Source organism: Myotis daubentonii, chromosome 3, assembly GCF_963259705.1.
Source record: "Myotis daubentonii chromosome 3, mMyoDau2.1, whole genome shotgun sequence".
In the NCBI taxonomy this organism is placed as follows: Eukaryota; Metazoa; Chordata; class Mammalia; order Chiroptera; family Vespertilionidae; genus Myotis; species Myotis daubentonii.
This window is the reverse complement of record NC_081842.1, coordinates 1,728,394-1,743,375: the sequence shown is the minus strand read 5'-3', so window position 1 is coordinate 1,743,375 and position 14,982 is coordinate 1,728,394.

Here is a 14,982-nt window from a genome sequence, read left to right as displayed (position 1 = left end):
TGGGCCGCGAGCTGGCGGGCAGGACCTGGGAAAAGTCAGCGGGATCCCCACTCACTGACACAGAAGCGCCCCGCACGGCCTGGCTGGTGTGGCTCAATGGAGAGAGCGTCGGCCTGCGGACTGACGGGCCCCGGGTTCGATTCCGGTCAAGGGCACACGCCTGGATTGCGGGCGAGTGTCTGACTTAAGGAGAATTTTCATGGACCTGGGACTTGTACACTTAACAAACACATGCAAGCTTCCTTTACTGTTGTTTTCCTTGTTATAATAATGACACCTGCTCATTGGGGGGGAATCTATAAATTACAGAAAAATAATAAAGAGAAAAAAATTTCCCCATCATCTTACACCTCAGAAGGAACCACAGTCTACACATTGGAACTCCCAGGCCCTCAAGCACCTGTGAAGTGTGAGGAGGCAGCGCACCCTCACCCCTCGGAGAAGGCCAGGAAAGCCACACCGGGGCTCTGGCCTGTGTGGCCCAGTGGTGGGAGCCACCCACAACCGGGACAAGATAGAAAGGGGTCTGTTGTGTCTCCCGTGCTTGTAGAACCCAGTTTCAGGGCCTTCTCCAGACACAGCTGACTGCCCAGCCTGAGCCTGGCCTGGGCCTGGGCAAGAAGCCACACACCACACTCACTCTCAGCGACCTGGAGAGGGAGGGACCCCTGGGAAGGTGCCAAGACCTGGGCTGGCCTGGGGCCCCCAGGGACATATTCCACAGTAACTCCGAGGCCAGGTTCACCACCAACAGAGGCAAGCAGGGCCTGGGGCCCTCCAGGGGGGCCAGCAATTTCCTCAGCAATGACTCCGGGCGCAGGGCCTGCCTCTCAGCTGGTGGCAGAGGGCGCGCTGGTTCACATGGGGGTCACGTGGTGGCTCCAGGAAAGAGCTGCTATGCCCTCCTGACCCGGAGCCGTCAGGGTGGCGAGGAGACCTGGGCTGCCCTGGGCTGGCGGGTCCCTGGAGGGGTCAGGCCCTGTGCTGCGCCCTGGAGAGCGGAGGGCAGCCTGGCCTTGACCAGCTGCTGGACACTCGTGCGGGTGACCAGTCCCTGCCCCAGTCGCCCGCTGGGCCGGCTGCCCTCCCAGAAGCAGCTCCACCGCAGCTGGGGCCGGGCCAGGGGGCGCAGGCAGGCGAGGCCGCACCCCCGGGCGCCCCTGAGCGGTCAGCCGGCAGGGAAGGGGTGGGGAGCGCAGGTTGCGCCCACGGTCCCGGCGCCCTGCGCAGCCAACAGCCCGCCGGCCTGGGACGCGCCGCCCACGGGGACCGCCACCTGCTCCCGCGCTGCAGGCTGTGGTCGAGGTGAGAAGACACTTTTACCCGCGGTGAAAGCCCTTCCATGTTTCCCGCTGGCGGCGAGGGGGATGTGTGGTTATCATGCTATAACCACACAGGATCAAAGCTTACTCAGCCGGGGCGGAAAGCAACAGCGAGCACCCCACACCCGACGCCCGGGAGCCGTTCCTCGAAGCCGGTGCGCACCCCACGCGGTGCCCCCGGGCGGCGGCTCGGCCAGGCCACGGACCCTCCGTGTCCCCCCGGAGAGCAGCGCCCAGCAAACGCACACACAGCTCGAGTGGCCACAGCAGCCGATCGTCCTCAGGAACTAAGACGTGAGCTTCCGAAGGATGCGGCGTGAGCACACAGACGCTGCCTCGGGGCCTTGTCACCAACAGGAGGAGCGGCGAGAGGCGTGGGGACCGGAGACCGTGGCCCGGGGGGCCTAAGCCGTTCTCGGAAGGAGGGCTGGTCAGCAGGGTCCGCCCCTGCCCGCTGCCGGGGGAAGGACCGGGAGGCTGGGTCAGAGCCCAGGCGGGGGCTGCAGACAGCAGGGGGTCGCAGAGAAGGTGTCAGGGAGGCGGCTCCAGACCATGAGGGTTACCCAGTGAGTGGGTGTGAGGAGGCGCTTGTGGCAGGGCTGTGAGCTGAGGAGGTGGTGGGGCCAAAGGAAATTTGTGTTTATTTATTTTATTTATTTTTAAGGAATTAAAATAGACACACACACACACACACACACACACACACACACACACACTACTGGCCCGGTGCATGAAATTCGTGCACAGAAAGTGGGGGGGCAGTTCCTTCAGCCCAGCCTGCACCCTCTCCAATCAGGGACCCCTTGGGGGATGTCCCACCGCGGGTTTAGGCCAAATCCCACAGGGTCGGACATCCCTCTTGCAATCTGGGACCGCTGGCTGCCTGCCTGATAGCCCCTAACTGCCTCTGCCTGCTTGCCTCATCACCCCTAACCCCTCTGCCTGCTTGCCTCATCACCCCTAACCCCTCTGCCTGCCTGCCTGCCTCATCACCCCTAACTGCCCTCCCCTGCTGGCCTAATCTCGCCCCCAGTGGCCCTCCCCTACCGCCTGATCACCCCTAACGGCCTCTGCCTTGGCCCCCACCACCATGGCTTTGTCCGGAAGGAAGTCGGACATCTGGATGGTGGCCGGTTGACCCGGTCTAATTAGCATATTACCCTTTTATTAGTATAGATAGATTATATGGGATAGGATTGCTTAAATGGGGGAGAAAAGCCTTTTTTAGCAGGAGGAGATGCTCTTGGCAGACAAAAATACATAATCCCTATATCTGGACTGATAGCCAGCCATATGCACTATACTGCCAAACCAGTCATTAAAAAATTGAACCACTTTCTTACACCTTACACCAAACAGCTGCTGCCCTTAAAACCCCTCCTCAGCCCCCACCTTAGGTTCTGCCTTCACAGTTCACCCAGATTAGGTTCTGATTGGTCGGTTTCTATGCCAGTCAGCATCTCCAGGTCTATCAACGGGCCTAATCAGAGAGGTGGGGCTGATCAGCAGTCCCAGTGGAGGCCCGAGAGAAAGAGAGGTGAGGTTGCTGGCCAGGCCCAGAGCGAAAGAGGCAAGTGCTGATCAACAGTTGCCACGGAGGCTACGGATCAGACCCTACTTCTCTCTCCAGGCCTCTTTTCAGCCCAGATCCACAGCCCCCTCAGCAGTCAGTGCTGGGTCGCCATGGCAACCCAGCACTGACTTCTTGTTGGTGTAGCCTTCGGTCGTTTTGGATGTTATAGACCCTAGGTTTCTATATAGTAGGATATTTTTTTTTAATATATTTTATTGATTTTTTACAGAGAGGAAGGGAGAGAGATAGAGAGTTAGAAACATCGATGAGAGAGAAACATCGATCAGCTGCCTCCTGCACATCTCCTACTGGGGATATGCCCGCAACCCAGGTACATGCCCTTGACCGGAATCGAACCCGGGACCCTTCAGTCCGCAGGCCGACGCTCTATCCACTGAGCCAAACCGGTTTTGGCTAGTAGGATATTTTTAAATTGATTTCAGAGAGGCGGGGAGAGGGAGAGAGCAAGTGAAACATCAATGATGAGAGAGAATCATTGATCAGCTGCCTCCCACACACCCCACACTGGGGATCAAGCCAGCAACCCAGGCATGCGCCCTTGACTGGAATGGAACCGGGACCTTTCAGTCTGCAGGCCAATGCTCTATTCACTGAGCAAAACTGGCTAGGGCTTAATTTATTTATTTTTTTAAAAAATATATTTTTTATTGATTTCAGAGAGAGGAAGGGAGAGAGAGAGAGAGAGAGAGAGAGAGAGAGGAACATTGGCTGCTCCTGCATACTCCCACTGGGGATGGCGCCTGCACCCCTGGCATGTGCCCTACCAGGAATGGATCCACTGACCTCTTGGGTCCTGGGTCACCCCTCAACCACTGAGCCACACCGGCTGGGCAGAGTGTGGATTCTTAACTGCGTGTAGGAAAGCTTTCCCAGCCGGATTCCAGGTGGCTTGTGAGAGTGTGTTTATGAAAGCTCGCAGTTCTGGAGGTCAGAAGTCCTTCTGGTTACAGACTCAAAATTCCACCATGTCCTCACCTGGCAGAGAGCAAAGTGGGGAGCAAGGTCTCGGGTGACCCTTATGAGGGCACTAATCCCATTTGTGAGAGCTCCACCCTCATGACCTCGTGTAACCCTAATTATCTGCTAAAAGCCCGCCTCCTCATGTATCACATGGGGAATATGGCTTCAATCTGTGAATTTGGGGGGACACAGACATTCAGTTCACAACACTCAGATTGCGGAGTCAAAGTTTAAATTTTAGTAACGTGAGCTTATTTTTGTCAGTGATGAGGTCGGGAGGTCGACAGAGGCCAAGCCGCCCACGTGTGCTCCAGTTTTCACAGGCGGGTAGTACACGGAAGTCCCCGACCTGCCGACCTGCTGACCTGCCGACCTGCCGACCTGCCGACCTGCCGACCTGCCGTACCCCTTCTACCTGACTCCAGGGAGCGTCATGCTGAGCCATCCCACAGGCTTAACACTTCCCGCTTCCTTACCACTTTGTAATTTGGTGAATAAGTCATTCATTTGTTTACTCATTCATTCATTTAGCCATTGATTGTTAGTGAGCTCCTACTGTGTGCCAGGCACTTTCTAAGCACTGGGGCTACGGACTCAAAGAGATTAAAAGAAAAAAACACACAAAAATTCCTGCTCATGAAAAGCTTAACATTCTGGCTGGGGAGACAGAAAATATACAAGATGCATAAATGCAAACTTTTTTTGTTTTGTTTTGTTTTTTCAGAGAGAGAAAAATAAATCAGGGAAAGATGGTAAAAAAAATTTGTGTGTGTGTGTGTGTGGGGGGATGCGATTTAAGAGAGAGCGAGCATGACCGGCCTCCCCGAGAAAATCTCCTTTGCATACAAACCTGAAGGGAGAGGCCAGCGGAGCCACGGGGACGAGGAGGGGGAAGTGCGCTCCAGGCAGCGCACCTGGCCAGTGCAAAGGCCCTGCGGCGGGAAGGTGCCTGATGTGCGTGAGGAGCAGCCGGAGGCCAGGTGCTGGAGGGGAAGGAGCCAGGCCCGGGGATGGGCTCAGAGCGTGAGGAGGTGCCTCACAGGCCCTGGAAGGGTTTGGGGTTTTGCTTTGAGAAGGAAGCCACAGGAGGGCTTGGGGCTGGCGTATTGGGATCTGGCTTCCGTTACTGAAGGGTCACCTAAAATGACTGAGCAGGGGCAGGGCGGAAGGCCAGCCAGCTGGTAAGCAATTGCAACCATCTACCAAGAGGTGACGGCGGCTTGGATGAGGCGGCAGTGTGGCGTGGAGGTGGTAAAAGTGGTCAGACTCGAGGGCTGGGGTGGTAGTGCGGGCGGGTTTCCTGATGGAGAGAGAGACATGGGGGGGGGGGGGGCAGGGTCAGAGTCGGGTCTTGGCACCGGTAAGGAAGGAGTTTGTTTATTGCAACGGGACGTCTGAGGATGGCAATGTGGGTTTGATTTCAAACCAGCACCAGTCTCTCTCATTTTACTTATTTTAAAAAATGTATATATTTGTCTTGATTTCAGAGAGGAAGGGAGAGGGAGAGGGAAACATCATTGATGAGGGAGCATCATTGCTCCGCTGCCTCCTGCTCGCCGCCTCCTGGGGATGGAGCCGCAACCTGAGCTTGAGCCCTGGCCGGGAATCAAAACGTAACCGGTTCATGGGTCGACGCTCAACCACTGAGCCACGCAGGCCGGGCAGCCTCCTTCATTTTATGACGGGAGACATTTTTAAAAAGATATTGTGTCTGAAGCTCAGGATTCTAGAATCTCCTAGAGAATCCTGGCACCAGGAACGGCTGTGGGAACGGCTTACCCCAGCGACATCCCTGTGGCCCGGGTGAGCGTGCCATTTCACGTGCAGCCCTCTGCCGCCCCGGACGGCGTGCTGCCCGCCTCGCACGGCCACAGGGGCGGCGTGGGGACTGGACCCCGACTCGGGCCTTGAAGCCCCGTCTTTTTTAAGCAAGAATTTACTGGCTGCAGCAAACATGAAACCAGGCGACGCAGGGGTCGGGCTGCCTGTCACTCCCCGAGCCGATGCGGCAGAGACGGGGTTGGATCCTATGAGCGTTGATTCCCGTCCTGCCGGCAGCTGGGAGCGCAGCAGGTCACCCACAAACATCTGCCCCGCCCCCCAGAAGCCGCTGCTTCTATTGGGGAGAAGTAGGAATCGCAGGCCTGGGGAGCAGGCAGGCTGGGCGGGGCTCCATTGGGCAGCAAGGTTGTTCACCTTTCCAGGTGATGGACCGCCTGTCAAGGTGGACTGCCAGGTCCAAGGTTGGCTCCTGGGACCCGGGGGACGGGAGGCTCCCAGCCAGGTTAGAAGGTGCTTTCTTCAGTCAGAGCAAGGCAAGCACGGTTGACAGGGCGTGACTCGTGGTTCTTATAACTAGAGGCCTCACTATCCTACTTTGCCCAGAACAACACGCCCAGGACCGCGCCACGAGGAAGCGCACAGAAGCCACAGGAGCCCAGGCTGGGCGGCTCGGCTCCCTGGGAAGTCAGAGAAGAGGGGCCGTGGGGACAGGGCCGAGGGGTAGGCCCGGACCAGCTGCCACTGCCCACTGCTCCCCTGGCTGCACGTCTCGTGGGGTCCCTTAGGCTGAAGAGGGGCGAGAGGAGGGGGACATGCTCCCCGGGGCCTGGCTGCAGCGGAATGCTGGCCACGTCCGGGAGAGCGAGTGCCCGATAGCAACTCTGAGAGCCCGGTGCCCAGGCCGAGGGTCGCGCAGTGGCCTGTCCGACCCCCCCCCCCCGCCCCCCCGTCCCCCCCCCCCCCCGCAGCTGAGCTCCGCAAGTTCCGCACTCGGAGAGCCGCGGGCCCGTTAGCGGAAGTCTGAGCAGAGTCCGGTAACTCTGCATGGACAGCACACATTTGAGGAAGTGGGGTGACAGGCCAGCGGGTCAACAGCCCCCCCGAGAATCCGAGAAACGACACTTCCCCTCGGGGACTGGCTCACACTGACCCGGCACCAGCGCGGGGTCCAGGCGGGGCCACGCGGCCGACCTTGACCTCGGGGGTGAGCGTGCGGCCAGCACCCACCGGTCTGGGGGGTGAAGGAAGCTCCTGGCCTTGGTTTTCAGCCTCCTTTCCCTGAAAGGACAGGAGGAGGAGGACCTGGTGAACTTCTGCTCACGTATTTCTTCTTGACAATCTGTCGCCAGGAAGATGTGAGCTACAGGAAGTGGGTGCCAGGCAGCTGGGACGCGGCCAGAGGAAGCCTCAGGGCACAGCCCTGGTTTAGTTGGAGAGAACAAATGTGAGAGAAAGGCGCCCTTTACCAGTTCCTCTCTCTAAAAACAAACAAGCAACAAACAAGCCACCCCCAGCGAGCATTTCTCCGCCGTTAGGGTTTGAATGACGTCGAAGGAACACGTCTCGCACGTCTCGCTCAGGGCACACGCGTCCCTGAGCCCTGCGAGGAGCCGGCCGTTTAAGATCACTTCTTCCCGTTTCTGAGCCTGAGGCTGGCTCTCTGCTCAGCGCTGGTCACGTTGAAATCGAGGTGCGGGGGGCCGCGCTCCTGTCCGAGGCTCCGGGGGGAGGGAGCTCCTCCTGGAGGGTCCTCCTGGATGCTGGCGGGTTCAGGCCCCCGAGCTGAGGACGCGAGGCTCCCTCCACCCTCAGGCCGGTCTCGGGGTGCGGGCCCCTGGCTGACTTCCTCTTCTGTGATGAGCCAGAGGAAACTCCCTGCTCGCAAAGCCCAGGCCCAGCGGGCGCCCCATCTCAAGGTCAACGGGGTTAGGAGAGAGCCTAACGGCCGAGTGAAACCCACATGGCCTCAGGCTGCGCATCGCAGGGCACGGCCCCCGGTGTGAGAGCTCCCGGACATCCTTGAACTCGGCCCCCCGCACCCCGCTTCAAGAACGGTCATCCCAGCCCTAGCTGGTGTGGCTCAGTGGATAGAGCGTCGGCCTGCAGACTGAAGGGTCCCGGGTTGGATTCCAGTCAGGGGCACATACCCAGGTTGGGGGCTTGATCCCCAGTGTGGGGCGTGCAGGAGGCAGCCAGTCAATGATTCTCTCGCATCAGTGATGTTTCTCTCTCTCTCTCTCTCTTCTCTGAAATCAATAAAAACATTAAAAAATAAAATAAAATAAAGAATGGTCGCCCCATTGGCCAGCTTGCTTCCTCCAGCTGCGGAGCGGGGTCCCGGGGTGCGGCTCTGGCATGGGAATGCGCTCAGGGTCGGCTCCCTTTGCGAAAGGGGGCCCTGTGGTGGGAGGGCCTCAGGGGTGTCCCGGGGGGTCAGCCGCTGCGTGGACAGGACCCTGGTGTGGGCGGTGCCTCCTGGCAGCACAGCAGGGGAGGGAATGCGCCTGGGGGCACCCCTCCCACTCCCACTCATGGTGTGACTGTGAATTAAATCCCAGCTACCACATTATGTCATCTATAGACGTTTCTGTGTCTTCAACATACAAGGAACCATTACCTAAAATAAATAAAACATTCATAGTATAGTCTTTTTAAAAATACGTTTTTATTTATTCTCTAGAGGCCCGAAGCATGAAAAATTCGTGCAAGGGGCTCGGCCGCCACAGCTTCATCTGGAAAGTCGTCCAGGAGGACATCCGGCCTAATTAGCATATCATGCTTTTATTATTGTAGAGATTTGAGGGAGGGAGGAAAGAGAGAGTGAGTGAGAGAGAGATAGAGAGACATCGATTTGTGGTTCCACTTATCTGTGCATTCATTGGTTGATTCCTGTATGGGCCCTGACTGGGGATCGAACCCGCAACCTTAGTGTATTGGCTGCTCTAAGCAACTGAGTACACCCGGCCAGGAGCAATCTACACTAATAAAAGACAAAAATGGTAATTGGCGTACGACGATACCCTTTTCATTGGCTAATCAGGGCTATATGCAAATTAACTGCCAACTAAGATTGGCAGTTAACTGCCAACAAGATGGCGGTTAATTTGCATATGTAGGCACAATGCAGGGAGGCGAAAGGGAAAGCAGGAAGAAGCCCCCTGCCACTGACAGTGATCGGAAACCCAGGGGGGAGCTAAGAGCTGGGGGGCAGGGCAAAGGCGGCCCTGGGGCCGCCTTTGCCCTGCCCCCCCAGCCATGATCGGAGAATCAGGCGCCTTTTCCGCCCTGGCCAGTGATAGCAGGAAGTAGGGGTGGAGCCAGCGATGGGAGCTGGGCACGGTCGAAGCTGGCAGTCCCAGGAGCTAGGGGTCCCTTGCCTGGGCCTAAAGCGGAGCCCATGATCACGGGGCCGCTGCAGCTGTGGGTCCCCGCTGCCCGGGCCGGACGTCTAGGCCAGAGGCGTCCTGCAGGGGCAGGGGCGGAGCCCATGCGATCGCGGCGCCCCCCGCTGCCACTGCAGGTCCCCGCTGCCCGGGCCAGACGCCTAGGCCAGAGGCGTCAGGCCTGGGCAAGGGGCCAATCCTGCGATTGGAGGGTGATGGGGGTCAACACCTGAGGGCTCCCAGTATGTGAGAGGGGGCAGGTTGGGCTGAGGGACACTCCCCCCCCACCACCCAGTGCACGAATTTCGTGCACCTGGCCCCTAGTTCATATTATAAAAGTGCAGTTAGAGCCTAAATTTTTAACTGTCTCGTGAATGTCATAAATTCCCTTCTCTCTTTCTCTGAAGTTTGCTTGTTTAAATCAAGCCTGGCCGGGTGGCACAGTGGTTGAGCGTGGACCTATGAACCAGGAGGTCACGGTTTGATTCCCGGTCAGGGCACATGGTTCAATGCCCGCTTGCGGGATTGAGCCCCAGTGTGGGGCATGTAGGCGGCAGCCGGCCAATGATTCTCTCTCATCATTGATGTTTCTAACTCTCCCTTTCCCTTCCTCCCTGAAGTAAAAAAATATATATTTTTTAAAAACATAAATGTATACACTGGAGACATTTATGAGTGATAAAGAGCGTTTATTTTCAATGTTAACACTTACAACCGACTGGGGAGTAAGTACATCCTTTGCAGCTACGAGTATTTAAACTCCTCAGGACAGGTTTTCGATGTCATGAGAATGCGCGGGAGTCCAGGACTGTGTGTTCTTTTAGGGGCCGTGCAAGGCCCTGTCCAGAAAGGACAGGCGACTCCCGCCCTCCTCCTCACGGGGCGGCCCTCAGGGCTCAGAGCAACGAGGAAGTACTTGCTTGACAGTAACGGCAGCCACAGCCCTGTGACTAATGCGTGCTTGCTTTCAAGAGCGATTGCCTGCGATACAAGCGTGTGATAAAACCCTCTGGCCTTGAACTCTGGGCGGCTAGGATAATGGGGGCGGGGGTGAGGGGGGGATGGGTGGGAGAACAGGCTGGAGGAAGGAGGAAATAACGCCCAGGAGCCCAGGCTGAAGCTGGGCTGTCAGGGCCCTGCGTTCCTTTGTTATGAAAACACGGCGCCTCTCCCACTCCTTGGCCTTGAACCTGGACTGCGTGCCTCCCTCCAGCCCCCTCGGACTCGGTGTGTGTGACTCCGGCGCGTGCCCCGCGTTTTCGGTGAGAGACCCTGATCCGCTCGCGCCGTCAGGAAGAAAGGAAACACAGCATCTCCCGCGAACACACGCGCGAGGACGTGGAGGTCCGCGTTTCCACGGGAAGAGCCGGAACACGGCCCGCAGACGGCCAGGCTGCCCACGCCTCTGGGTACAAGCTACACACACGCACAGAGCCCAGTCTTCTCTTCCCAAAGCAACTGCTATATTGTAACTCAGAAGGCGCCTCGATCACTACGCCCAGTGTATTTGGAGTCCTGTTTGTTCTCGCTCGCGCTCGCGGGCCCAGAGGAACTCTTGCTTCTCCAATTCTGGGGCCCCATGTGGTGGAAGTCTCCCTAATTTGTACATTTTGCAGCTCTTTGTCTTCCAAATTTGGGACGAGACTTCCAGGCCCTCTGAGAAAGAAGGCCTGCGTGCTGGGACAGGGCCGTGAGACCATAATCTCTCCAGGCCTGGCCTATTATTTAAGCAAGCAAGCGTTTACAGAAGCCAGAACAGCAGGGTTAAATTTTAAACGGCAGTTTTTACCCAAGATGGAGGTTACTATGCTTCACAATGAATGACAGACTTAAAAAGCGCACAGTAGGCAATTCCTTCTAGAAAACGTGGTGAAAAGCACCCGGCATAGATGGACCATCTTCTGCTTCGTCAGGGCCCAGCCCGGTGCCACCGTGCGTACTGCTCCGATGAAGACAGGCTCCGGGCTTCCTCCCCGAGCAGAACTGAAACTCAGTCTGTGGAACAGCAGTTGCCCCCGCCCTCCCGTCCGCCCCTCCAACAGTCACTCTTTCTGTCTCTTTTAACTTCTTCTTTTTTAATTTTTTTTTTTTTTTTTTTTTTATTTCAGAGAGGAAGGGTGAGGGAAAGAGAGAGAGAGAAACCTCCATGATGGTAGAGTGTCGGCCTGCAGACTGAAGGGTCCTGGGTTCGATTCTGGTCAAGGACACAGGCCCGGGTCTAGTCAGCTTTTCTGTTTTTTCTTGAATCAGTTTTTGGAGTTTTGCTTCTGCCTCCGCAGAACCTTGTCCTGTGCCTGTCGCTCGCGGCGGTTCTGCTGCTCCGTTGGACCCCAGCTGACGGAGCGCCTCAGGCCCAGGCCTTTGCGCTGGGGACGCTGGGTTGGCATTGGTTGGATTATGAATCCGATCTCTACAGGCTGCAGGTCTGGTCAGACCTTCTGTTTCTTCTTGAACCCGTGTCTGTCGTTGTGTTGTAGGAATTTATCCACTTCATCGAGGTTATCTAACAGTTTGGCGTGCACTTGCTCCCAGCATTCCTTCAGAGCCCTTTTATGTCTGTAAGTTTGAGAGTAATGTCGCCTCTTTCCTGATTTTAGTAATTTCAGTCTTTCTTTTTTTCTTGGCCAGTCTGGCTAAAGGTTCGTCAGTTTTCTTGATCTTTTCAAAGAACAAGCCTTTGGTTTCACTGCTCTTCCTTATTGTTTTTCTATTCTCGATTTCATTTATTTCCCCTCTAATATTCCTTCTGCTTCTTTGAGTTTAGTTTGATCTTCTTTTTTCTAGTTTCTTAGAGGGGAAGTTTGAGATGTTGATTTGAGATCCTGCTTCTTTCTTCATATAGTCACTGACAGCTATAAATTTCCCTCTGAGCACAGCTTTAGCTGCATCCCATGGTTTGGGTGTGTGGTGCTTTCCTTTTGAAACGTCTTTAAGGGTTTTCACTCCCCTTGCGACTTCTTCTTGGACCCATCTGCTGCTCATGGGCACGCTGTTTAATTTCCCCAGATGTGTGACTGTCCCAACTGTCCTTCTGTGAATCGCTTTCCAATTTCACTCTCTTGTGGTCAGAGATCATGCTGTGTTTGATACCAGTCCTTCAAAACACGTTCTCAGCGTGTGGCTATGCAGGGGGTTTCTTGAGGTTCTATTTGTCAACATCTCATTTTGAGCGATGAGGAGAGGCAAGCGAAAGAACTCGGGCTGGTCGCCATGGCCTGACCCAGGTAGGTCTGGTTGCTGGTTTCCCTAAGCAAGACGGAAGCAGGCGAGCAAACACGGAGCCGCCGCCTTCTCTGCTGCAACCGTGTCTCCGAAGGAGCAGGCGTCACGGGGATGGAGTCCCGGGAAGGCAGCTCCACGCCCCCAGGGACGGCCTGGGAGCCTGGGGAGGAGAGGTCCTGAGTCTGGGCTGAGCTGGGCCTGAGAGGGGACAGGCCTGGCCCAGGGCACCATCGCTGCCCCGCACCCTGCCGGCTGAGATGATTCTTAGAACTCTGCCTCACCCCTTACTCTCGCCTCTCGAACAAGCGGGGAAGCCAGCGGCACAGGTTGGGCTGCGACCAGGACGGATGACTCACCGCAGGGCCTCAGCCCAGGGAGCGGCCGGACTGCACAGCACCACCTGCAGCTGCGCGCGTGGAAGGAGGCCACGCTCCCTCCCTTGTCCCCGGAGCCCAGGGAACAGGCGATGCCTGGCCTGCGAGGATTCCTCTTTCCACAGAGCACGGACTGGCCTAGTCATCCATGCGTGTGGGAAAGATGGGCAAAGACTTGAGTGTTTTCTTTTCACCTCAATTTAACTAGTGAACTCGGGGGCCTCATGCAACATTCGTAAGCCCTTTTATAAGATCCAGAGAAAAATAACTTTCCCCCAGTTATAGGCAAATTCTTTGTTCGGTATATTCTACAACTCTCCCACACGTCCCTTCTCTACAAACCACGGAACTGCGTGTCTCACACGTCTCACTTGGAGGGCTCATCCGAGGCCCCGGTCGCTTGCCTGTGCTGGGCGGGTCGCTTGCATGTGCTGGGCGGGTCGCTTGCCTGTGCTGGGCGGGTCGCTTGCATGTGCTGGGCGGGTCGCTTGCCTGTGCTGGGCGGGTCGCTTGCCTGTGCTGGGCGGGTCGCTTGTATGTGCTGGGCGGGTCGCTTGCCTGTGCTGGGCCGCCTGCTCAGGGCTGGGCGGCCCTCCTGCGGGTGCTGCCCTTGCTGAGCGCATGGCGTGGGGGGAGCGCGGGCAGCGGGCACAGCAGGCCTGAGTCTCCCTCGCCCTCGCCCTCTGGCCGTGCCCACCTGGGGCTCCTTGCTCCCGGGGAGACCTGCCCTCTCCTCCCCGGGGGGGGCGAGGCTGAGAGCCGGCAGCACTGGGACTCGGCGACCAGCCACTGTCCGAGCCCCCCTGCACCTGGCCGCGGGCTGTGTCTGCTCCGGCTCCCTCGCCGCCTGTGCGGCTCCTCACTCGCCAACCTCCAGCTGCACTGCCCCCCTTGTTTCTCAAGACTCTTCCCTGCCTCAGGCGACTTGTACATGGTCCCCCCCCCACCATGGGGACCCTGCTGTGCCTCCTCAGAGACCCCTCAGGAGCCTGGACCAACTCCCGGGCCATTTTCTCCGCAGTTCTTTTCTTTTTTTAAAAGTATATTTTTATTGATTTCACACAGAGAAGAAGGGAGAGGGAGAGAGAGAGAAACATCACTAATGAGAGAATCATTGACTGGCTGCCTCCTGCACACCCCCTCCTGGGGATCAAGCCTGCAACCCAGGCATGTGCCCTGACGGGCATCGAACCCGGGACCCTTCAGTCCACAGGCCGGCGCTCTATCCACTGAGCCACACCGGCTGGGGCTTCTCCGCAGTTCCTACCACATCTGGGTCTCACCAGCTCAGAGGGACCGCGGTGACCGACCTGTGAGCTGAGCGGTGAGAAGCGGCCGGAGGCGGCAGCAGGGCAGACCCTCGGGGAGCCGCGCCCCCGGTGGAGACGCCCCAGCCTTCTCCTGGGGACCGAGTTAGATTCGAATTTACTTTTCTGGCTGTAGAGGGCGGGGCACAGGCGGGTTTCCAGCTGTGAGTAGGTGAAACAGTTTATTCTGTATTGTTCTGTATTAATCATTGTAGTTTTCCGTACGGACGATCACGCTCCCTGAATTTTGTAACCATTGTTTTCCGCGGCGAGTGCAACACGTCATGGTGATGCCGCTGGTGCAAGTCTGTCGGGCGTTCTGCACATTGGTCTGTGGGCCTGTGGGCCTGGGAGGGCCCATAGTCCTTTCGCAGCTGAACGTCTCGAGGTTTGCAATGAAAACGCAGGACGCCCAGCTGCGTGCGGACCCCAGGCAAACAATGAATAATAATACCTCCCTGTCAGCACGGCCCCAATATTGCAGGGACGTACACCAGAGGTGGGTGTTTATCTGAAATCACAGGTGGAGCACATGATCCTACGTGTTGATGTGGTAGAAATCACTGAGATTTCAAAGAGGGAATGATATACTCCTATACTAGCAAATTCACAATCATCTCTTTCCACAAGTAAATGCCGGAATATTCAAAGCATTCGACAACAAAAAATATTTTTATTGTAAATATGTCCCATGCAATATTGGGCACACACTCCAGCTACAAAGATTCTTGTTGACCTGAAATTCAAATTTAATTCAAATGTAACTGGGTGTCCAGCATTTTTATTGGCGAAATCTAGCAACTCCAACCGATGTAACAGCGTCAGCCCGCCTTCACGGTAGGAATCCATTTCTAAAACACCAGCTGGTTGTGAGTCTAAACAGGGTAACTGTCTCCCTCTAGTGGCGAATCCACTGAATCGTTTATTAGCTGCTTCAAGGGTCAGCTGCAGAGTTAAGAACAGATAGTCCTGCCCGGCAAGTGTGGCTCCGTGGACAGAACGTCGGCCTGTGGACCGAAGGGTCCCAGGTTCGATTCT